The sequence below is a fragment of the Pongo pygmaeus genome, chromosome 11 (genome assembly GCF_028885625.2).
Source record: "Pongo pygmaeus isolate AG05252 chromosome 11, NHGRI_mPonPyg2-v2.0_pri, whole genome shotgun sequence".
Lineage (NCBI taxonomy): Eukaryota > Metazoa > Chordata > Mammalia > Primates > Hominidae > Pongo > Pongo pygmaeus.
The window spans coordinates 15032593-15057095 of NC_072384.2; the positions used below are offsets into that span (position 1 = coordinate 15032593).

The following is a 24503-nucleotide window of genomic DNA, read 5'->3' on the forward strand; positions in this document are numbered from 1 at the left end:
GGGTTTTCCTCACCCTGTAGCCCAGCATGTGGGAAAGACCCTGCGCCTGCTGTGCCCACCCCCGCGCCCGCTCCCCCACCCGCGCGCCCGCCGCCCCACCTGGCCCTGTTCCCGCCCCCTCCCCTCCCCTCCCCTCCCCTCCCCTCCCCTCCCCTCCCCTCCCCTCCCCGCTTCGCCCTGTCCCCGCCCCCTCCCCACGCTGTTCTGTCCGCCCCTGCTCCTTCCGCTCCCGGCCCGGCCCCACCCCCGCCCCGCTCCCGGGGAGAATGGGGGCCTCTGCTCATACCAGATTGGTCGGACGGCATCACGTGATCGCATCTCTTGGACTCACTTGCTATTCCCGAAAAGGGGGAAAGGATTTGGGCTGGACAATCGTGGGGCCTCTCGCTGGCTTTAGGGAGAGAGAGGCCTGGGGTAGAGGAGAGCCCTGGGGAGCAGGCAGAGGTGGGTTGGCAAGGGCCTTGTGTGACTTGGGCTGAGAAACTTCACTTATTCCCTGGCACTGGCAGTTGTCAAACTGGGTCTTGTAGATGCTAAGTCTCCATAGAGGTATCTTAGGTATGTTGCAAATGCTTGATTTGAATTACTTTTTTTAAACAAACGTATTTTAAATGATTTTTAAAGCTTAAATGATTTTAAAAGACTGCTGAAATGTGCTGTGTCTCATTTATGGTTGTTTATTCACGTGCAAGAGGAGCTGGCTCTGCTATCAACAAAAGGGCTGCTGGTTCCCTCTGGCAGTGATTTTGAAACTTTTTAAGCAGCAAAACCCCCTTCCAAACCGAGAATTCTGCGGTGCTTCAATCATTAAGACGTATAGAAGCTATATTTATTGGGATAGAGTGATTTTATAATCTTTATTATACAATTGATAACCTAGGGAAAGAAAGATTGAGCTGCAAAGAGGGAAGGCAGAGGAGAAGGGAGACATCACCAGGCTGTAGGTGGGAGAGGGAGTGGAATGGTGGCTCAGACAGGTGCAGGCGGAGTGAAGGACTCACAGGAAGACAGTCTTGCCTCTCCAGCTCCCAGCTCTTTTTTGCTGATGCATTGGATGTGGGGCCACAGAGTGGCAAGAGAGAAAACCAGGATGACTCATGAGATTTTGGCTTGAGCAACTGGGCAGATTCTGGTGCCAGTTGTTGAGGTGGAGTGTGGGAAACTGAACATGCCCTCGTGTGTGTGGGTACACTTTTGGGCGGTTACAGGAGGTAGTGCTAACGAATGATAACAACAGAACATCAGGATAAGCCTGATAAAGAATTATAAAAATCAGGCCATCAGGATAAACTCAACGTAACTACTGATGCAAATTGAATAGCCTCTGGCTGTTTACTAAAAATGGAATGAGGGATAGTAACTGTAGCTTTAATTCCATAACAACAGAGCTAAAAATCTACCATAGCTGTGTAGACACCTGCTGGCTACCAGAACGCATTCAGGTTTTTTCTAAATAATATAATTATCTAATCATTCTCTGTTTTTGAATTGGCATGTTCTTTTGGGTATTGGTTTCTTTTCTGCCCCCAAAAGTTTGGTGACAAGGATGGGACACCTTGAGTGAGCCGTTCCACTGGGCAAATTGGAGGATGTGTAGCCATCTTCGGTCAGACAAGAGGCCCTGTTTGCTGAAGTCTTTCTTCAACACATTGACTCAGTAAGTCCATCATTTGATTGACTCTACTGTCGTAGCTTACACCGAAGAAAAATCATGGTCATGTGTAAAGCTATATCCTCTCCCTAGCTCAAATACAGGGAATAGAACCTGTAATTAGAGAACTAGAAAGAGAATCATAAAGAAAGGACATTTGCCTTGTAATACTCTTCCTATATTACCTATGAAAAAGGAAGGAAAAGTGACAAAGAAGGTTAGCTTGCTTACATATTTTTACAAGATCTGATAGAAATATATTTGCTGACAGTTGTAGTACTCAACCTCTTAGCCTCCTATTGTGTGACCTAATTTTAGTAATAAACTTATGTTGAGCTTTCTTTTCTATACCTTTAGCAGAGGAACCAAGGTATCTCTTTGTGTTTACCTATGACGGCTTTCCATATTGGTGGCAATGCATCCCTCAGGGATTCAGAGATTTGCCAGCTATAATCTCTAGGCATTTACAAAAGAACTTAAAGAAACTTCCCCCACCTCAGGAGTCCATATATGGATATATATGGATGATTTATTGATAGGTAACACCTCATGTGCTTGTAAACAAGATATATTAGGCCGGACGTGGTGGCTCATGCCTGCAAAACCAGCACTTTGGGAGGCTGAGGTGGGCAGATTGCTTGAGCTTAGAGTTCGAGACCAGCTTGGGCAACATGGTGAAACCCTATCTCTACAAAAACATATAAAAATAAGCCAGGCCTGGTGGTGGGTGCCTGTAGTCCCAGCTACTTGAGAGGTTGTGGTGGGAGGATCACTTGAGCCTGGGAGGTGGAGGTTACAGTGAGCTGAGCTCGCACCACTGCACTCTAGTCTGGGTGACAGAGTGAGACCCTGCCCCCCAAACAAAAACAAGATACATTGGCTTTACCAAAATTCTAGCCTCTCAAGGGCATAAAGCTCCTTTAGATAATTTCTAACATCGTTAGACTGAGGTCAAGTATTTGGAATATTTGTTATTGGCTGATGGATGGGAAATAGTTCCGTCCCCAAAGCCACCTCTTTTACAAATGAAGCAATAGCGCCATGTAGCAATAGCTCTGTCACTGTGAAGAAATAGCTCCACCCTGTTGCGGTTGGTGTGCATTGCAGGCAACAGGTCCCTGTCTCTTCTGAGAGGCAAGCCACTCGTGGTGCTACATGAAGCATCGCTAGGTGCATTTTTGCAATAGCTAGGAGAAGCTAAAGAAGCCTTCGGATCCTTAAGTAGCCATTGTTTTCCTGCCTGTACTTGGAGTCAGTTCCTAGCTGGTCATCTCTTCTCCCTTTTCTGTAAGGAGAATAAGGGTGCTGTTAGTGATGGGTGTGCTTCCTCAAACACTAGCCTTTGGTTGGCTTTTATGTACCACTGGATTCTGTTGCTCCAGGGATGCCAGGCTGTTTAGAAGTCATTCCAACATTGGGTCTCTGCTTGGGAAGGTGCAGGCCTTGGCTCCGGGATGTAATTGTTTGGGCAGAGTCTAACTGTTGCCCAGGCTGGAGTACAGTGACGCTCACTGCAACCTCCACCTCCTGGGTTCAAGCGATTCTTCTGCCTCAGCCTCCCAAGTAGCTAGGATTACAGGTGTGCACCATCATGCCCGGCTAATTTTTGTATTTTTAGTAGAGACAGGGTTTCACCATGTTGGCCAGGCTGGTCTTGAACTCCTGACCTCAAGTGATCCACCCACCTCGGCCTCCCAAAGTGCTAGGATTACAGGTGTGAGCCACCACACCTGGCCTGTTGCTGCTGCTTTATAAGTTCCTATGACACAGCACTTGTCAGTGCTCTGCAAGCTTTACTGGCTGACCCTAGTGGGATTCTAGGAAGGTGTGAACTTTGAGCCCAGTGACTTTGTTGCCAGATCCTGACCGGACAGCAGCACAACCACCTCGCAGCCCTCAATGAAGATGCACGGCCTCCATCTGATTCATCATATAGTCTTGTTCCCATGTTAACGTAATAGCATTCATTGATGGGTCTTATGTGAGAGACACAGGAGGAGACAGAAAAGCACCCAATGTAGAAGTCAGTTCTCATGGGATGCTAGAGGCTTGCATTCCCCCGACACATAAAGTCAGCCCAAGCAATGGAACTCAGCTTTTATGTGAGCTGTAACAGTCACCACTGTTCTTAATGTGTGTGTCTATACCAGTAGTAAATGTGTGTTTGGGGTCTGTCATGCTTTGAGACAAATTAAAAAATAAAGGCTTTGCAATACTAATGGGAATGACAGCGTCATGGGGAAAGTAACTGCCCCTTTCTGTAGTTCATACCAGCTCTGTGGAGGCCCTGGTGGGAGGATGTGGGGAGCTTCATTAGCTGTTTTGTAGGTGCCACTCAAGTCATTTATCAGCATCCAAGCCTGGGGATTAGGGAGGCTGAATGTAGGCAGGGGCAGTGGGGACAGGAACAGGGGTAGTTGGAAAAAATATTGAGGAAGCACTTGGTGCTCATTGGAAGGCAGAGTTGTCTAGGAAAGTGTCTGGGCCTCTGGGTTGGGTGATTAGGTGAGTAGCTGAGACATTCCCACATTCACTATTACTGGAAATACAGGAAGAGGGTGCAGATTTGCAGGACTCATTTATAGTCACGTTGAATTTAAAGTGGATGTAATAATACATGTTGATGTCATTCTGAGTGATGACAGAAATTGGATGCAAAGGAATGTTGTGAACCAGGTGCAAAAACCTTGTACCAATATAGCTCAAGAGATGAAATCTCTGAGGTGTAGGGTGTTACTTAGCTGAATGCTATGAATAAAGACGGAACAAGTATTTTTTCATGAGGAATTTAAAAAATGGCTGTAGCTATGCACTGACAAGTGAGGAAATAGCCAACTCTACCTGTTGACCCCAAGGTGTTCAAGGTGAAGGAGAAGGCTCTCATTAACATTGCCTCACAAGAGACCCAGACTTCAAGGAGAGGAGAGCAGAAGGTGATTATATTATGGGTTAGGTGGAAGTTGTGGGGACACGAAATGGTGTCCTAAGAGGTATTTCCAGTTTTCTCTGAAGGATGATACCTTCATCTAGGCCTTCAAAGATTACTCTTTTAATAACTTCCCAAGTACAATAACTGCACATAGTCAAAGATGGTCAAGTACAAAGAACTAAGATACCATGAATGAAAATCAGCAGCACCACCCCACCTCCCAAAAAAATTAACAATGGATTCTCAAAGACTTAAATGTTGAAATAATCAGATGTAGCATATAAAACAAATCTTACTATGTTTAATCAAGACAAGCTTGAAAATATTTGCGGGGAATAGGAAAGTGTATAAAATTATATAGTAGTATTGAAAAAAAAGAACAGAACTTTTAGAAGAAACCAAGGTTAAAAACTCAGGTGAAATCTCTTGACTTGCTTGTTGCTAGGATATTCTCTCTGGGAGCCCTGAGCCCATCTAACCTCCAGTCCGTCCATCAACTGATTACTGCTCAGTCACCTCAGATGATACCACTGGGAGCAGGAGAACTGCCTAGCTGAGCCCTGCCTGAATGTCTGACTCATAACTCATGGTGTAAGTGAAAGTGAATACCCAGCCACACCTGGGTAAAGACCTAGACAGAAGCCCAGGGGTCTGTTTCTCCCACCCCTGCCTCACCTCCAAAGGCACTTGCTATCTATTTTTTTTTTTTTTGAGACGGAGTCTTGCTCTGTCGCCCAGGCTGGAGTGCAGTGGCGCGATCTCGGCTCACTGCATGCTCCGCCTCCTGGGTTCACGCCATTCTTCTTCCTCAGACTCCCGAATAGCTGGGACTACAGGTGCCCACCACCACGCTTGGCTAAGTTTTTGTATTTTTAGTGGAGACAGGGTTTCACCGTGTTAGCCAGGATGGTCTTGGTCTCCTGACCTCATGATCTGCCCGCCTTGGCCTCCCAAAGTGCTGGGATTACAGGTGTGAGCCACCGCGCCATGCCAACCTGCTATCTTCACCTTCATGATCTGTAGCACAGTGCACTCCTAAATACTGCGTATGCGTCCCTAAACAACATACTATATCCTTAACGTTTAAAACCTTATTGATTGTGAAGTGTGCCATTATCTTATGTACCAATAAGGAAAAATGATGCAATTAAACTGACACTTTCTTGATTAGAATTTTCATTTTATGCTTATTAAAAAGAATACTTATCACTTCACTTGTAACTTACTAACTCAAGCTGATGCCTCACACATATACGAAAACAAATTAAAAATTCTTAAGCAGCTCAAACTGCCAAAAAGGCCAGCTGTGCAGTTGGACTTAGCCAGACACTCAGCAGTGGCACCAGCAGCTCCTCTATATGAGCTACGATGAGGCTCTGGAAGTTTGAAGATGATGTCACCTATTGGCTAATGAGGTCAAATGGTCTTGACTTTCATGGTAATTATGATGCTAAGACTGCCAGCGGTCTGTAAGAAAGCCCAGAAAGAGTGGAGCTGCACTATGGAAAGAAATTCTCAATGGTCAGCACTCTTTTTGCATAGAGAATGATACAGCAAGGGAAATGCAGACACAGACAATCTGGGTCAAAAGTGATGTGGAGAATGTGGAGCCCAATTAGGAAGAGGTTTTCGGGCTACTTAAACCAGAATATTTTGCTTAATTTTTCTTTTTTAATGCATGCACGAGTGTAATATATAATAAAATCTATGTGCACACATATCATAAATTTTCTTTTTAATAAGCATAAAATGAAAATTCTAATCAAGAAAGTGTTTTTTCATTTAACTGCATCATTTTTCATTATCTGTATGTAAGATGATTGTATACTTCATATTCAATAGAGTTTAAGTGTGTTAACTAAAAAAAAATCACAAATTTATAAATGTCGAGAAGAGACTTTATTTCTTATAAGGGTTAGAGTCTGCAAGGTGTCCATTCCTCAGGCTGGGAAGCGTAGCCTCTGGCAAAGCCCACAGACAGGCATTTTCAAAGAGGAGGGGCTGAGCTTTGTGCTGAACAGTTTGGCTGAACATACATATTCAACAGCTTACAGGAGGAGCTATGAATATTCATGAAGGTGGTCCTGATGCATGCGTATTGAACACACATGTATGTATCCTATGACCTATACCCACCCTGGGGAGGAGACTTAACATTTAAATCTATTACAATTAAGCCCTATACATGAAAAGATCTTTTTAGGACCTGAAGGCAGCCTCTGTAAACTGGCCAGAACCAGTCTGTGGTGGTTGGTCTTCTTATCTGGAGAAAGTTACTGAAATCCATTTCTTGTCCAATCAAAGCTGTAGTTATGGCTGATGAAACAACGTGCTCAGTTAGTCATTGTCTAGTGGTGAGCTACAAATTGCTTTAACATTGTTTATCTCATGGCCAGTGCTTGTTTTGCTGCTAGAGAAAAAGAAGAACCTTATGACAGTTAGAAAATAGTTTATTCTTTAAAGCTTAGGGGTGTCGGACTTAACCCTTGCCTGACATGGCCTTGGGTCCTGTTTATAATGTGGCATCTTATTGCCAGAGCCTGTTCTGTCAGTCATACGTCCTCTATTTTAACACGAATGCTGGTCAGTTGTTGTGTGTATACTGCAAGCAAAAGGGAGGGGGGATAACGAGGCATATCTGACCTCCCATCCCATCATGGCTGATAACTCAGTTTTTAAGGTTTTTCTGGGGTCCTTTTGCCCAAGAGGTGGGTACATTCAGTTGGCAGGGGACTTAGGATTTTATGCGGCGGCTCACGCCTGTAATCCCAGCACTATGGGAGGCCGAGGTGGGTGGATCTTGAGGTCAAGAGATCGAGATCATCCTGGCCAATATGGTGAAACCCTGTCTCTACTAAAAATACAAAAATTAGCTGGATGTGGTGGCGCGTGCCTGTAGTCCCAGCTACTCAGGAAGCTGAGGCAGGAGAATCACTTGAACCCAGGAGGCAGAGGCGGTAGTGAGCCGAGATCGCGCCACTGTACTCCAGCCTGGGCGACAAAGGGAGACTCCATCTCAGAGAAAAAAAAAAAGAAAAAAGAATTTACAGATGTTATGAATACTGTACGTTGTGTAGGGATGCATACGCAGGTAAACAAATGAAACACAGCAAGGAATTGACTATGGTAAAAGTCAAGATGGTGGGCACCATGGGGGTTGAGGCAGGGGTCAGGGAGAGAACCTTGGCTTCTGGCAGGCTCTAGGTCTTCACCTCGGTGTGGTTGGGCATGACTTTTACTATTATTGGGTGAATTATAAATATATGTTTTATTCACTTTTCTATGTGTGTCATTTTCATAATTAAAAAGTTTAAGGCCAGGCGTGGTGGCTCACGCCTGTAATCCCAGCACTTTGGGAGGCTGAGGTTGGGGGATCACTTGAGGTCAGGAGTTCGAGACTAGCCTGGCCAACAAAGCAAAACCCTGTCTCTACTACAAATACAAAAATTAGGTGGGCATGGTGACAGGTGCCTGTAATCCCAGCTACTTGGGAGGCTGAGGCAGGAGAATGGCAGGAACGTGGGAAGCAGAGCTTGCAGTGACCGGAGATCACACCACTGCACTCCAGCCTGGGTGACAGAGTGAGACTCCATCTCAAAAAAAAAAAAAAAAAAGTTTGAAATACATTATAAACTCAAGTTATAAACTTGGTATCCTTTGACCTTTAGGGATGACCTTGTTCCTGAAGAAACTGCTGCAGAATGAAAGCTCCAGGGGCTTGGGTGCAGCAAGTAGGCTATGCATTTCCCACCAGCAGGAATCTAGCTCCTGGCCAAGGTGAGCCACGCAGAGCAGCAGCCACGGGTATCATCCTCCTGGGAGGCAGATCCCAATTCCCGGAGAAGACCCGGCCAGTGGGAGGATGCCAGCCTCATCCTCAAGGCTGGGATTGGGACTCTTTCCAGAAGGAACGACCTCTGTGCTTGAGTTGGTTGGTGGGCGCAATGGATTCTTTAACACTGGGGAAATTCATACAGATGAAAGTGAGAGACACATGACAGTGAACTATAAACATTAGCCAGGTCTTAGAAACACTGGGGGCGGGACACATAAACCTTGTGAGAGGAAAAATAAGCTTTTGTGGAAGTGAGGTTTGGAGGCCAAGAGTCCTTTACGTCTTAAAGGATCCACTGTGCATCCTTTGTTAGTGGTGGGTGTGCTTCCTCCAACACTAGCCTTTGGTTTACTTTTATGTGCCACTGGGTTCTGTTGCTGCAGGGAGGCCAGGCTCTTTAGAAGCCATTCTAGCAGCTGGTCTCTGCTTGGGAATGTGTAAGCCTTGGCTCTGGGACACATAATCACCCATGCCTCCTGATGTGGTTTCCAAGCATCCACTGAGGTTTCTTTCACTTTGGGGGAAAAGATGAGAGGCCCTGTGCTTAAACAATTTGGAAGCAGAAATCCAAACACCAGGGACCTGAGTGCAGCAAGGGCAGGGTCCTGGGAGGGCCTCTCCAGAGATCGTTCTCCTTCTGGAGGGAGGATGGGGTCATCTTTGCTGAGCAGAAGGCAGCGATGGTTTCCTTTTAGATGCTGTGGGTACCCCTGTCAGCAAGAGCCCCAGATGTGGCCTTAGGGGTGGGGAGGAGAGCTCTTTCGGTGTTGCCTTACGTGTGTGTCTGTGTGTGTCCTAACCCAGTCCTTCCCACACTCCCCCAAGTGCTGACCACCATGAGCACCTCTAAGGCCTGGGTCTTTGCATTAGAAACTTATTTGTTATGGGTACAGGGGGCAAAGAAGGCACCTGGCACTCATCCTCACCTCCAATTCCCTTGCTTGGGCAGGATGTCTTTGTCTCTGAGTGAGGTGGCGAGCTTTGCTGGCCCCACAGTCTTACCTGCCTGGTCGGGTGAGCCAAGGGGGACCCTGTTCATGATGTCTGGGCCAAGATGTCCCTGTTGGCGACCCTGGCGGGTCCTCTGTCCTGCTGCTGCTCCTGTGGTCACGTAGGGGGTCTGCTCCTCGTGGACCCACCACCCCCGTGTAGTTGTAATGCAAGTGAGGGGTTCTAATTTTGTCAGCTTTATCTTAGTGAAATAAAGGTTAATATCACAGAACTGAAAACAAAGCTTCTGCTCATTACTAGGGAGTTTCAGCTACTCCCTTTCCGCAAAACAATAAATCCAATCTTAACATTTTCAGCTTTCTCATGATTCTCACTCTCCCTTCTCAGGTGAGATAATCCTAACAATACTCTTGGAGAAATTCTATGTGTGTGTGTGTGTGTGTGTGTGCGTGCGTGTGTGTGTAACTTTTTCCTTTGCCAGCGGGAATTAAACTTAACTTGGTGAAAGAGACAGCAAGAAAACAAAAGGCAGTATTTAACATTTTAGGTGAAACAGTGGGGGTTTTAGACACGACGATGATGATTACAGTTGATGGATAAATAGATAGCACTTTATGATCAATTACTCTGAGTATTTTAGAATATGTGAATTGCCTTAGAGATATGTGCTCGTGTGTGTGTGTGTGTAGGTGAGTGTGTGTCAGATGTGTGTGCACATGTATGTGTATGGTTGTGTAGCCATGTGTATATCAGCATTGGAACTGAATGACTAATATGCCAATCTATCTTAGGTATGTTCATTCCTTCTTCTTCTATTATGGGCTGATTAATTCAAAACTAACCTGGTGGGCAGGTGCGGTGGCTCATGCCTGTAATCCCAGCACTTTGGGAGGCCAAGGTGAGCAGATCCCCTGAGGTCAGGAGTTCGAGACCAGCCTGGCCAACATGGTAAAGCCCTGTCTCTACTAAAAATACAAAAATTAGCCAGGCGTTGTGGTGAGTGCCTGTAGTCCCAGCTACTTGGGAGGCTAAGGCAGGAGAATTGCTTGAACCCGGGAGGTGGAGGTTGCAGTGAGCGGAGATCATGCCACTGCACTCCAGCCTGGGCAACAGAGTGAGACTCCGTCTCAAAAAAAACAAAACAAAAAATAAAAAACAAAAACCCCAAAACAAAAAACCTGGCTAGGCCGGGTGCAGTGGCTCACACCTGCAATCCCAGCACTTTGGGAAGCTGAGGCAGTTGGATCACCTGAGCTCAGGAGTTCAAGACTAGCCTAGGCTAGCACCCAGCTAGCCCTGAGAAGTAAATGAGCAACTTGATAAGCAAGAAGGTAATAGTAGTCTAAAACAACAGGCCAAGGAAGTGGAAGTTAGAGTCAGATGCTTGGTTCCCCTATAGAAACTGAAGATAACATCTTGGCATACGTTCCTGAGTTGTTTTTCAGAAACCCAGACCCCCACCGAACAGATCTGTGGCACATAGACCTCCGATAACGGGAAACTGAAGACTGAATTCTGGACTACCATCCTTTGTTCTAAATTTCTTCTTGAAGGGCCTGGAGGGAGTCACACCCGCGAGCCGGAGCTAACATTCTTTCCTGATGGACCCCAAATTTATAAACAAATTTTCTTTTCATTAACTAATTGCAAATCAGAAAATCTTTTAATCTACCTATGACCTGTAAGCCCCATCTCTACAAAAAAAAAAAAAGAAGAAAAAAGAAAAAATTAACCAGGTGTGATAGTGCACAGCTGTAGTCCCAGTTGCTTGGAAGGCTTAGGTGGGAGGATCGCTTGAGCCCAGGAGGCGGAGGTTGCAGTTAGCTGAGATTGTGCCACCGTACTCCAGCCTGGGTGGAGTAGAGACTATGTCTCAAAACACAAACGAACAAAAAACTAACCTGGCTCTAAAAATTCAATTTTTCTCTCAGTGACAATTTTGGGATTCTGCTTCTGCATCTTTTAAGTGTGTAAGATTTTTACTAGCTTCACCAGACACAAGAACCTAGGAGCTGCTGTAATAGGGGCTACTATTGGGAACTGGGTATTCATGAAGAGGAGGAGATGCGGTGATATAGTGGGCATTTATTAGCATAAGATAGATGTAATATTTTCTTTTATTTTTCTTTGTTTCCCCCCAGGAAATCATACGTGATGTGTTGGGAAGTGTGTGGGGCAGTGGAAGGAATGTGGACTGTTGCCTCCCTTTGCTTGTCTGGATGACCTTGGATGAGGTAACCCACCTCAGCTTCAGCTGTCTTATGGTACAATGGGGAAAGAAGCCTCATTTTCATTTTCCTGGCTGTGTGGGTTAGGAATGACGCTTCGAGGTGCGGAGTGTTGACGCCATGCTCAGGACTCCTGCATTTCACTTTGAACAGATGGGTGACTGGGTGCATGGCATGGTTCTGAGGCCTGCTAACAGGAATGATTTATTTAGAAAGTCAGGTCTGGCTGGGCATGGTGGCTCACGCCTGTAATCCCAGCACTTTGGGAGGCTGAGATGGGCGGATCATCTGAGGTCAAGAGTTCGAGACCAGCCTGGCCAACATGGTGAAACCCCATCTCTACTAAAAAAAAAATACAAAAATTAACTGGGCATGGTGACAGGTGCCTGTAATCCCAGCTAATCGGGCAGCTGGGACAGGAGAATCACTTGAACCTGGGAGGCAGAGGTTGCAGTGCGCCGAGATCCTGTCATTACGCTCCAGCCTGGGTGACAAGAGTGAAACTTTATGTCAAAAAAAAAGAAAAGAAAAGAAAAGAAAGTCAGGTCCAACTAAGTGATTCCCCGCCCCCCCCTTTTTCTTTTTTAAAAGCAACGTTGATGGGGAAACCTCCCCTCTGTTTCTGGAGGGGAGACCCCTGGTGCAGGAGAGCAGGCAAGTTCACACGTGTGGGGGCTGCACATACCGAAAGCGTGGGCCCATGGTTGAGAGCCAGCTATTCCTGGGAGTTTCTTGACCTCTTGTAAAAGATGAAAAGTGACATAAGATCTCCATGGGGCACTTTATCAGGAGAGAGATATTGGAAAAAAAAATACTCCCTTTAAGAGAGTTTCTTCTCTGAATGGGAAAGTGGCTTTTGAAGGCTGTGAAAGTAAAACACTTAAAATTGAAGAATGAATTCGAGGGCTATAAATGGGGCAGTTTTCACATGCTTCTATTCAGGCATATCTTTTGGTTTGGCGATTTTTTTCGGCCTGATGATCTTCATTGGATTCCAGAAAAATGTTTCTAAGTGAATATTATTTAACCATTTTGTTGTACTGACTATACCTGGTAGGATAAAAGCAAGCCACACATTTTTTCATTTTCATGAGACAGAGCAGGGACCCTATTTTAGGGCCTATGGCCCCCCAAGCATGGAAATAAAGGAAAATCTTGAGTTCCTTTAAGGGAAATTCCAGGTACCCAGCTAGCCCTGAGAAGTAAATGAGCAACTTGATAAGTAAAAAGATAGTAGTTGTCTAAAACAACCGCCAAGGAAGTTAGAGTCAGATGCTTGGTTCCCTATAGAAACTAAAGATAACATCTTAACATATGTCCCAGAGTTGTTTTTCAGAAACCTGGATCCCCACCAAACAGATCTGTGGTCCCCTCTGGGAAGGGGGACCTGAAGACTGAATTCTAGACCTGAATTCTTTGTTCTAAATTTCTTCTTGAAGGGCCTGGAGGGAGTCACACCCACCAGCCAGAGCTAACATTCTTGTCTGATGACCTCAAATTTATGAACAAAGCTTCTTTTCATTAACTAATTGTAAATCAGAAAATTCTTTGAATTTACCTATGACATGTAAGCCCATTGTTTTAAGATATCCCGTCTTTTTGGGCCAAAACCAATGTATGACTCCCATGTACTGACTTACAATTTTTGCCTATCACCTTTGCTTTCGTGAGATTTACCCTTGCCTTTAGAAACATTTTGGGCAAGCCATTGGAGAAGTCAGAATTTAAACATTCGCTGCTGGTCGTCCTGCTTTGTGCCTTGCAAATAAATGCCTTCCTTTCTGCCACGGCAAAACCCATGTGGGTACCTGGTCTTACTGTGTTGGGCAAGCAGGCCCCACATCGGATCTACAACCTTCTCTCTCCCCTTTTAATGGTCTCTCTGGGTGTTTCGGGCAGACTCCAATATTTTCCCAGTCCCTCTCAAACCCATCTGGTATAACATAAAACCTTTAAACTCCTAGCTCGGTTATTTGTCCTTCTAACATCCATCTCCCTTCTTCCTTAAGAATGGAATCCTGATTTTGTTTGGGTGTTAACGTGCCTGGACAGAAAACCTCCCTTCCTCAGCCTCTGGTCCATCTGCACATTGCCAGGTGACACAGTCTGGTGATGAGTTACCATCTGATGGTTTCGGGCAAAGCTTTTGCTTTTGTGGCCTAGGCATGTTCCTTCTTTGCTTCCTTCTCTCGGTAGACAAACAAGAGGCCAGGGTATCCGCCATCTGTGGCCAAAGAATGGGGGAGTGAAGCCAGAGTGAACACCCTCCTGGGACTGCCTCCTTTGGCATTTGCTGCATTTAAGATACCCTCTCCCGGATATGTGGAGGCCACTGTCAGTTGGATTTTCTTTTGCTTGCAGCCGAATGCGGTCCTTGATGACACATCTGGGGGCTATGAGTGTTTGTGTGGGGGCAGAGTGCTCCTGCACCAACACAGCCTCAGGAAGGGCCTCTCTCAACTCTGCTTCAGTGTCCCATCAGCAAGCAGGGAGGAGGGGATTGGGTCAGGAAGAGGGAGTGGCCTGGAACACCACTCACTCAGCCTGGGGGTCTCTGTGAGTGTCCTCTGTGTACTTGTCCTATTCAATCCTGATGTCCTCAGGGGCTGGGAACTGTCTTGCCCTCATTCTCAATAAGCCTAGAATGAGGCTGGGCCCTGAGGAGGGGACACCTGGGAGCACACATTCAGATTGGTGCTCAGGTGGTCACAGCCAGCTCGCAGACAGCCGGTGGGTCAGACTGGGGCACCCCACCCACCCATGGGAGAGCACACACAGCCTAATGTGCTAGGTGTCTGAGACCATGTGCATCAGTGGGTCCTAAGTCTAGTAGGTGACGGGACAGGGTGTTGCAGGGAGGATGCCTCATCCTCAAACACAGTGGGTCTTGCAGGTTCACTTTTTTTTTTTTTTTTTGGAGACGGAGTCTCACTCTGTCTCACAGGCTGGAGTGCAGTGGCGTGATCTTGGCTCACTGCAACCTCCGCCTCCTTGCCTCCTGGGTTCAAGTGATCCTTCCACCTCAGCCTCCTGACTAGCTGGGGTTATAGGTGTGCACCACCACACCCAGCTAATTTTTGCATTTTTTTTAGTAGAGACGGGGTTTCGCCATGTTGGCCAGGCTGGTCTCAACTCCTGACCTCAGGTGATCCACCTGCCTCGGCCTCCCAAAGTGTTGGGATTACAGGTGTGAGCTACTGCGCTCAGCCAGGCTCACATTTTTGTTAGAAGTCGCATTAGGGAGTCTCCCACAATGCAGAGAGAGAGAAGAGGGAGGACCTAACATTTCTTGCGTAACCAGTATGTTTCCATCAGGACTTAGCATGGTCCTGCAGCCACCCAGAGAGGTGGTTACTAAAACTGCCATGGCAGAGGTAAAGCAAGGAAGAAGTGAAGTGATGCCTCCAAACCTCTGAGGGAAGAGGCCGCTCATTCCACCCACCTCCAGGATGGAAGCCCCTGCGCTTTCTGTAGCAGCGGGGACGGAAAGAAATGTAAAAGTTCCGTTTCATAGACTGGCTCATGGAGAATTCTGAGCAATTGAATTGAATAATGAAATTAATGTTTTAAATCTTCTTATAACTTTAAAAAAATTTAAATTCATTGAGACTTTCCTTCCTGGCTCTTCTCCTCTGAGTTCCCGACTGTGCACTTTGCGTCTTACTCAGATATGAAAGCATCTTGCTGTCTCTATCTTTCTGCTTGCTCAGGCCTCAATCCTGGTAGTCACCTGGACTCCTCCTGAATTTCCCACATGTCCTGCAGCAGCGACCCCATCTGACACGTTGTGTGGCTGGCTGTCCCCCAGTGAAATCATAGCTCTGGAGGGCAGGGTGTGTTTCTTCGTTTTCCTGCCTGGTGTGTGGTGACCCTGTGTGATTGTGGCGCAGATCAGGAGCTCGGTGAGTTTAAGAGAAAACAACGATTCCTACACTCACTGCCTTAAGTCAGAATCTTTTCTCCCTGGGCCTGCCTCTCCCATTAGCCCTGGGCTGTTTGCAGCCACAGACCCCTCTGAGCCACTTCTGTGTTTCCAGGGCTGGCCACCAGCAGGGGCTCAGGAATGTTTCTTGAACTAAGTTGAACAGATCAGAGCAGCTGGGATGTCAACAGGTGAATCTGAATGAGGGGAGATGGGGCGGGCTTGGAGCCCATCAGGGCTTACCTGGGAGGTGCAGGAGAGGAGCAGGGAGAGCAGGCAGGGCTGCCAGCAAGGGAGCCAGCTACCCTGGTGGGAAGCTGGAAACGCTGGGCTGGTGCAGACCTACCAACTCTCAGGGGCGCTGCCCTGGGGCTCCCGCCAGCGGCCGCAGGGAGGGCAGGATGGCGGTGTGGAGATGCAGAGACTGCATTGGGGTAGGGGCAGGGTGAGCCGCTGTGTGGTGGGTCTGAGGGGTGAGTGGTCCTCTGCAGCAGCTGCTACTCATCGGGGAAGGTGCAGTCATCCTGGGGGAGAGCATCCTGATTCAGGATGGGAGGGAGCAGGTAGGAGCACCCCAACAAACTGGTGGGGTCACTACTTCCATCGTGCTCATTCTTGAACTGAGGGTGAGAAGCACCAGGATGTGGCTGCCACATGAGCGTAGCACTGCGTGTGGGGTCAGGGCAGCCAGGGCTCTGTTGTAATAAGATAATTCAGTTTTGGATCTGGGTGGACCCAGATTCAAATCCTGCTTGTAACCCTTGCCAGCTGCTTAATCATAGGCAAATTACTTGGCCTCTCAACAATGTTTTCCTTGGTGGTGAAATGGAGTCAGATAGCTCCCCAGTAGGATGGCCGTGCTCCTACATGGTAGGTGCAGGCAGGAGGCCTGGGGCATCCTAGGTTCAAGGCAGGCCACGCACGTTTGCATCCCCTCCCTCCATCAGCCCAGTGCCACCTAACCACATGCTGTTTTTATCAGCTAAGATAAAGCTAGCTGCTGCAATAGATCAACCTCAGCTTCTCGGTGGCATGACTTAACACCTTAGAATTTAATTCCTTACTCAGGGAAGCCCAGTCCATGGAGGTGAGAAGTGGAGGGTGCTCTCTGCACTTCTCACAGACCCAGGCTGACAGAGTCCCTTGCCATCCCCAAGGTCTGGTCCTGGATACCCTTGGCATTGACATGTGGCTGCAGACAGTGGAAGAGAGAGAGAATAGAAGACCTGCCTGAGCTCACTCAGCATGCGTCAGCTTCATTCCCAGTCCACGGCTGGAGCGTAGTCACATGGTGCAGGGCTGCCAAGGCTGCCGGGAAGTGTGTTCCATACTGTGTGCCCAGAGCAAGGGAAGGGGTTTGGTGGGAGTTTGCCAGTTCCACCACAGTGCTGCTGTGACAGTTGAAATCAAATGCATGAAGGCACTGGCTTTCACACAGGTCAGGTGTCATGACTGCTACAAGCTGCGTTTTCCTCCAGCTTGTACTCCTGTCCAGACAGAGCATCTATCTTTTTTTTCTATCTACTGAATCAGAGAACCTGCCTTTCTCAGGACAGAGTCCAAATTCCCAACTTGTATCAAATGAGATTTTCTTCCCAGTAATAAATAGTGGGATGTCTACAGACATTTGCAAGGTGTTCGTGCACCTCGTGATTTCTCCCTTGGCAGGGACCTGTGGCCACTGTGTCCGGCTCAGGACACTGACAAAACACCAGGCTCAGGATTTTTTCCCCACAATACAACTAGATCCTGACCAAGGGTTTTTGATGAAAATCAGATTTTGAAGACTGCCCTGGTTTATAAGAGCTTCCTCATGAAGAAGACTTTGTAGACCTCACCATTTACAGATATGAGAGACAAGTTTCCTTCTGAGTGATCTCATTCTGCTCTGATGTCCCTGGGAACACACATTGGATCCAATATCTCCAATCTTTTCAAATTAAATTAGCTCCCTCTAGGGAGCCAGATAAAAGAATGATGGAAAGAAATGGAACAATATAGATTAGCCCATTTTCGATGCTTGAGTTAAATTTTATTAAAGTGACTGTTCTGCATTGCCTAAACCATCTATTTTGAGAATGATTTGTCATTATTTCTAAAAATGTACTTATAACTCTGCCCTAAATTGTAACTAAATCTGAAAAACATACTTAAATTCTGCCTAAGTGATAACTTAATCCACATTTAAAGGACTTCCTTGAATGAAGGACACTGAAAGTTTAAACTTTGCAACATGTGTTTTTACTACCCTTTCCTGTTAATCTTAGATCAGCTTAATGGCATAAACTAGTCATAATACGGCAGGTATTTGAAGACACAAAAACCATAGTTCTTCAAGAAAATATATGCCACTCTGCAAGAAGCCAGATGTCTTTCCACTGGGGCACATCTGGCTGATGGTGGCGCTGCTCATGTCCTCTCTGTCCAGGTTGACCACGTGCCCCAGTTTGCTGACCACATCCAGTTTTGCCTGTTGTTATAGCGTCATAATAGGGCCCCCATTCACTCTCAAAAGTGTCCCCTTTTAGATCACCCTATATGGTCACCCTACATCTGGTTGATGTGATGTTAGTAAGCATAAAGTGATCTTTGAGGAAGCCTGACCACTTATCCACTGGGGGACTGGAGTCTTTCTGAGAAATATTGACTTTATTTTAAAAGACTTCAATACCTTCAGACACATTGATTTTTGATGACATGAATTGTATGTAGAAAGAGTGTTCAGTAAGATCAGAGAGACTAATTGAAATCACATGAACCACAGCGGCATGGAGTCTAATATGGCAAAACTGGGTTCCATCCTCTAGTCTCGGACATCAGCAGCTCCACCTAATGGTTCTTTGGACCTGGTGAGCCCTGAAAGCCCTCTGTTAGGTGAAGACGGAGCTCACAGCTCCGGGCCTCAGGCTGTGTGCCTTTCCTTATCTCTACTGCTTTTCAGGAGATGCTGGCAGCCCCTCCCTGGTTAGCCCGGTGGTTTCTGCCATGCGCCTGTGACATGCCTGCAGCCGCCACTGCTTGGAATCTTCAGTGGCGCCCCTGCCTTCAGTGTCCTCTGCCCAGCTCCATCAGGGTGTCTGTTTCTATGACCTCTACCAGGAGACGTGGGGCATCTGCCGTCCAGATCCCAGGCAGGTGGAGGGATAGGCGGGTGTGGGCCCTCATTTGGGGTCAGCAGGCACTCAGAGCCAGGGTCTGCAGCTGGAACTCCAACCCCACACCCATTGGCTCTGTGACCTCAGACAGGCTTCATAACCTTGCTGTGCCTCAGTTCCCTAGGCTGTCAAATGTCTAATAGTTGCTACCTCCTAGGGTGTCACGAGGATTAGAGGACGACTGTGTTCAGTGTACAGGAGGGGTCACCCCCATGCCTGCCTCAGAGCCTGCCTTACTCACCCCTGCCACCCTACGGGAGGTGCTCTGTTTTTCAGACAGGGACATTTCGGTTTGGAGAGACAGACTTGCTGGGCTCAGGGCACCCCTAAGGAGGTCACTAAGTGTGGCCTGGAACCCCAGGTATGGAGAGGTGTCCTGGTGCTGGGAGGAGGGAGGTCCCACAAGCCTCCAGGCTGGATGCCTGCTGCTCTCCTCTGGAGGTGTCCTCACCTGTGACAATACTCCTGCTCCCAGCTCCCAGCTGGGCCTCTGAGCTTAGGAAAGGTGGCCGGCTGCTGGGCTGGCAGCCCGGAACCTCATCTCCAGAGGGCACAGCCGAGTAAGGGGTGAGATTGGGTCTTCCTGCCACCCTGCAGGGCCCTGACAGGCTCTCTCCTGCCTTTGCTCCCCTCCACCTGGGACCCCACGTCCAGCTCCCCTGACCCCTCCCCCTTTTCTCTGTGCAGCTGTTCCTGTCCAGGCTGCCTCTTACTGAGGCCTACCATGGCAACATACCAACACCAAGCATTTTGCAGGAGGCCAGGGTCTCCCCAGCCCCTAACCCCACAAGACTGTCAGCTGCTTGAGGCAGGAATGTGGCTGTTGCCCTCACTGCCCAGCTCTCTGCCAGCGCCTACCCCAGACCCTGTCAGTTGGAAGAATGGGGGACATCACCAGAGTCTCAGTCATTGTTTCTGAATATGGGGAAACAGTCCCTGCCTGGTATGGTTGTTATGAGAATAATGAATCTTTCCTAAGGACCATGCCTGCAACAGGAAGGCTCACAGCAAATACCTGCTGCTACTATTACTCCCTTAGTTCATAGGGAGGCACAGTGGCCACCTGGGACCCCCCTGCCTTTCCACACTGCCTATTAACTTCCTCTTCCTATGCACCCACCCTTCCAGTGTGTGCAGCCCGCTGTGGAGGGGTGGTGGGTGGGTGGGAGGCTGGGGGCATCGTGGTCTGTGCTTGCAAGCTTTCCAGCTCATGTGGAGGCTTTTCTTCAGCACAAGCTACCATCTCTCATAATGGAGCAGCTGCTGCGGGGATTTCTTGTTCTTTCCAAGCACTTTGGCGGCTGTTGAGAGAGTGGTCTTGACCGGGAGTGGCATCTGAATTAGGGATAGAAACCAAGTGATGGAGTGAGGCTGACAGAAGAGTTATTTGGAAAAGTTTCAATAATTGCTGCCATTTGCACAAGATTCCCACTAAAACAGGCAACTCTGAAGGCAAAGAGGTGGGAGAGTCTGCTGCAGGGGCCAGTAGGTTGTGGTGGAAAGAGCTTTGTGTGTCTGGAATTAGAAATCTGAGCTCCAGTCCTGTGCCACGAGGCAGGTCCTTCCACCTCTCCAATTCCCAGTTTCCCCCTCTGTAACCACACCCACACTGTGAGAATGAAACCACAAATGCACATACCAGCCCAGACGCCTGGCATGGCACTGACAGGACTGGGCAGGAGTCACCATGGCAGCTTGTGTTGGCAGAGCAGCTAGCAGTATCAAAGGACTGTTTCAGTACAACACTTCTTTTGACCTTTTTAAGAATCCTGTAACATACACAGAGCGGGAACTCTCATCTCTAATTTTTCAGTGAGACAGAGGTTAAGGGCATTCCGCCACAAGATCAAATATTGCAAAAAAGAAATTGGAAGTTTTAATCTGACTCTCAGTGCTGTTCATTTCTTTAATTTCTTTTTTATTGAGGGGAAGTCCATATAACACAAATTTAACCATTTTACACTGAGCAATTCAATGGCATTTAGTACATTTAAAATGTTATGCAACCACTACCTCTATCTAGTTCCAACATGTTTCAAGGTTGTGAATATTTATCCCTATGTTTTATCCTAAGATTTGAAGAAGTGGTTTTAGCTCTTTTACTGTATTTAGGTTCATTGGTCTATTTTGAGTGAATATTTGTTTATGGTATGAGGTAGGGGGTCCAATTTCATTCTTTTGCATGTGGCATGTGGATATCCAGTTTTCTCAGCATCATCTGTTGAAAGACTGTCCTTTCTCTTTTGAATGTTCTTGATGCCCTTGTAGAAAAGCAATTGTCCATAGACAGTGGGTTTATTTCTGGACTCTCAGTTCTATTCTATTGGTGTGTATGTTTATTCTTATACCAGCACTACACTGTTTTGATTACTGTAGCTTTGTAGTAAGTTTTGAAAATGGCAAGCAGAATACTCCATGTTTCTTCTTCTTTTTCAAGATTGTTTTAGCTTTTCATGGCCTCTTAAAATTCCATGCAAATTTGAGAATTGGCTTTTCCATTTCTGAAAAACAGACCATTGACTTCGACAGGGATTGCATAGAATTTGTAGATCACTTTGAGTAGTATTGTCATCTAAACATTGTTAAGTCCTCCAGTCCAGAAAGATGAGATATTTTTCCATTTATTTAGGTCTTTTAAATTTCTTTCAGCAGTGTTTTATAGTTTTTAGTATACAAGTCTTTCACATCCTTTGTTAAATTTATTCCTGGGTATTTTATTATTTTTGATGTTATTGAAAATAGAATTGACTTCTTAATTTCTCTTACAGATTATTTATTGCTGATATATAGATACATAACTGATTTTTGCATGTTGATCTTTTACCCTGCAACTTTGCTGATAAGCTCTAGTAGTTCCTGTGTAGACTCTTTGGGATTTACTATGTAGGATCATGTACTCTGTGAATAGAGATAGTTTTACTTTTTCCTCTCCAATTTGGATATTTTAAATTTCTTTTCCTTGCCTAATTGCTCTGGCTGGCATCTCCAGTACAATGTTAAATAAATAGTGAAAGTAGGCATCCTTGATCTTAAGGTCCTGATCTAAGGGGGAAATCTTTTAGCCTTTTGAATATGCCTATGGAATATGTCTCTTGGATATGCTGTTAGCTGAGTTTTTCATAAAAATTCTTCACCAGATTGAGAAAGTTTACTTCTATTCTTGTTTTCTGACTATTTTTTAATCATAAAAGGTATTAGATTTCATCAAATGCTCCTTTCTGCATTGGGATAATTGTGTTTCCTTTTGTTCTAGAAATGTATATTACACTGATTAATTTTCATATATTGAACCACCTTTGCATTCCTGGGATAAATCTCACTTGGCCATCATGTATAATCCTTTTCATATGTTGTTGCATTTGGATATATAGTATTTTGTTGAGGATTCTGCATCTCTATTCATTAGAAATATTGATCTGTAATTTCTTTTCTTTTTGTGTCTTTGGCTTTGGTATAAGGTAATTCTGACCTCATAGAATACGTTAGGAAGTCTCCCCTCTTCTTGTATTTTTTGGAAGATTTTGACAAGAATTGCATTAATTTTTATTTAAACATTTGGTATAATTCACCAGGGAATCCATCTGGTCCTGGGCTTTTCTCTGTTGGAAGGCTTTTGATACTAATTTAATCTCTTTACTTGTTATACATCTGTTTAGATTTTCTATTTCTCCTTAAATCAGTGCTATGGACAAAACTGTGTTCTTTTCCCAATTCATATATTGACCCTAATCCCCAATGTAACTGTATTTGGAAATGGGGCCTTTAAAAAGCTAATTAAGACTAAATAACGCCAAAAATGTGGTGCCCTAATCCAATATGACTGGTGTCCTTAATAAGAAGAGGAGCAGATACCAGGGATGTGTGCACACAAGGAAAAGGCCATGTGGACACACAGTGAAATGTCAGCTGTCTGGAAGCCACGGAGAGGGGCCTCCGAAGAAGCTAAACCTGCTGACACATCGACCTTGGGCTTCTAGCCTACATAACTGTGAGAAAATAAGTTTCTGTTGTTTATGCCACCTAGTCTGTGGTACTTTGTTATGTCAGCCCTAGCAGGCTAAGATAGCTTTGGTAATTTGTGTGTTTCTGGGATTTTTTTTTTTCATTTTACCTAGGTTATCTAATTTGTTGGTGTACAATCATTTATAGTATTTTCTTATAATCCTTTAAATTTCTGTCAGGTTCGTAGTAATGTTTCCACTTCATTTCTGATTCAGTTTTTTGCATCTTTCTCTTTTTTCTTTGTCAGTCTAGCTAAAAGTTTGTCATTTTGTTGATCTTTTCAAAGAACAATGTTTTGGTTTTGTGATTCTTCCTGTTGTTTTTCTATTTTGTATTTCATAAATCTCCACTCTAATCTTCATTATTTCCTTCTTCTTCCTAGGTTTAAATTTAGTTTGCTCTTGTTTTTTCTAGTTTTTTTAGGTTGTAAAGTTAGGTTATTAATGTGAGTTTTTTTCTCGTTTTAAATGTAGGCATTGACAGCTATAAATTTTGCCCTGATTACTGCTTTTGCTACATCTCGTAAATTTAGGTATGTTGGGTTTTTATTTTCCTTTGTGGGAAGATATTTTGTAATTTTTTTGTGATTTCTTCTTTGACCCATTGGTTATTTAAATGTAATGTTTACATATTTGCAAATTTTTCAGTTTCCTTCTGATGTTGATTTCTAGCTTTATTCCATTGTGGTTAGAGAAGATACTTTACATAATTTTATTTTTTAAAAAAATTTATTGAGACTTGTTTTGTGGTCTAATATATGGTCTACCCCAAAGAATGTCCCATGCACACTTGAGAAAAATGTGTATTCTGCTCTTTTTGGGGTGGAGTTTTCTATATATGTCTCTTAGGTGTAGCTGGTGTGTGATGTTGTGCAAACCCTCTATTTTCTTATTGATCTTTTGACTATATGTTCGATTCGTTGTTGAGAATGAGGTATTGTAGTCTCCAGCTATGACTAGAGAACTACTTTTCCCTTTAATTTTGTCAATATATGCTTCACATATTTTGGGACTGTGTTGCTTAGTGTGTATATGTTTGTAATTGTATCTTCTGATGACCTTTTAATTACTACATAGTGATCTTTTTGTCTCTTGCAACATCTTTTCTTTTTTTTTTTTTAAGACAGAGTCTCACTCTGTTGCTCAAGCTGGAGTGCAGTGGTGAAATCATAGCTCACTGTGACCTCCAACTCCTGGGCTCAAGCAGTCCTCCGACTTATGTCTCCCAAGTAGGTAGGACTATAGGTGTGTGCCACCATGCTTGGCTAATTAAAAAAAATTTTTTTGGTAGAGGTGGGGTCTTGCTTTGTTGTTCGGTCTGCTCTTGAACTCCTGGCTTCAAGCGATCCTCCTGCCTCAGTCTCCCAAAGTGCTAGGATTACATATGTGAGCCACCATGTCCAGCCTCTTGTAACAGCTTTTTTTTTTTTTTTTTTTTTTTTTTGAGACGAAGTCTCACTGTGTTGCCCAGGCTGAAGTGCAGTGGCGCCATCTCGGCTCACTGTGAGCTCCACCTCCCGGGTTCACGCCATTCTTCTGCCTCAGCCTCCTGAATAGCTGGGACTACAGGCGCCCGCCACCACGCCCGGCTAATTTTTTGTATTTTTTTAGTAGAGACGGGGTTTCACCGTGTTAGCCAGGATGCTCTCGATCTCCTGACCTCGTGATCCACCCGCCTCGGCCTCCCAAAGTGCTGGGATTACAGGTGTGAACCACCGCGCCCTGCGTTGTAATAGCTTTTGACTTAAAGTTTATATTGTCTGATCTTTACATAGCTACCCCAGCTCTCTTTTGGTTACTATTTGCATGGAGTATCTTTTCTATACTTTCA

General features: G+C 45.6%; 1 long non-coding RNA gene across 2 annotated transcripts in view; it reads left to right on the forward strand.

Annotated features, from left to right (window-relative positions):
• The first annotated feature begins 375 nt into the window (after positions 1–375).
• The window catches only part of LOC129031733 (uncharacterized), a 61442-nt gene continuing 37314 nt past the window's right edge, over positions 376–24503 (forward strand). Inside the window, exons 1-3 of one of the 2 annotated variants that reach the window (XR_008501105.2) lie at positions 376–558; positions 1534–1657; positions 11508–11600. This is a non-coding gene — a long non-coding RNA (uncharacterized LOC129031733). Of the gene's footprint in view, positions 559–1533; positions 1658–11507; positions 11734–24503 lie in introns of those variants that run through there. The other variant, XR_010122963.1, reaches the window with a different exon arrangement.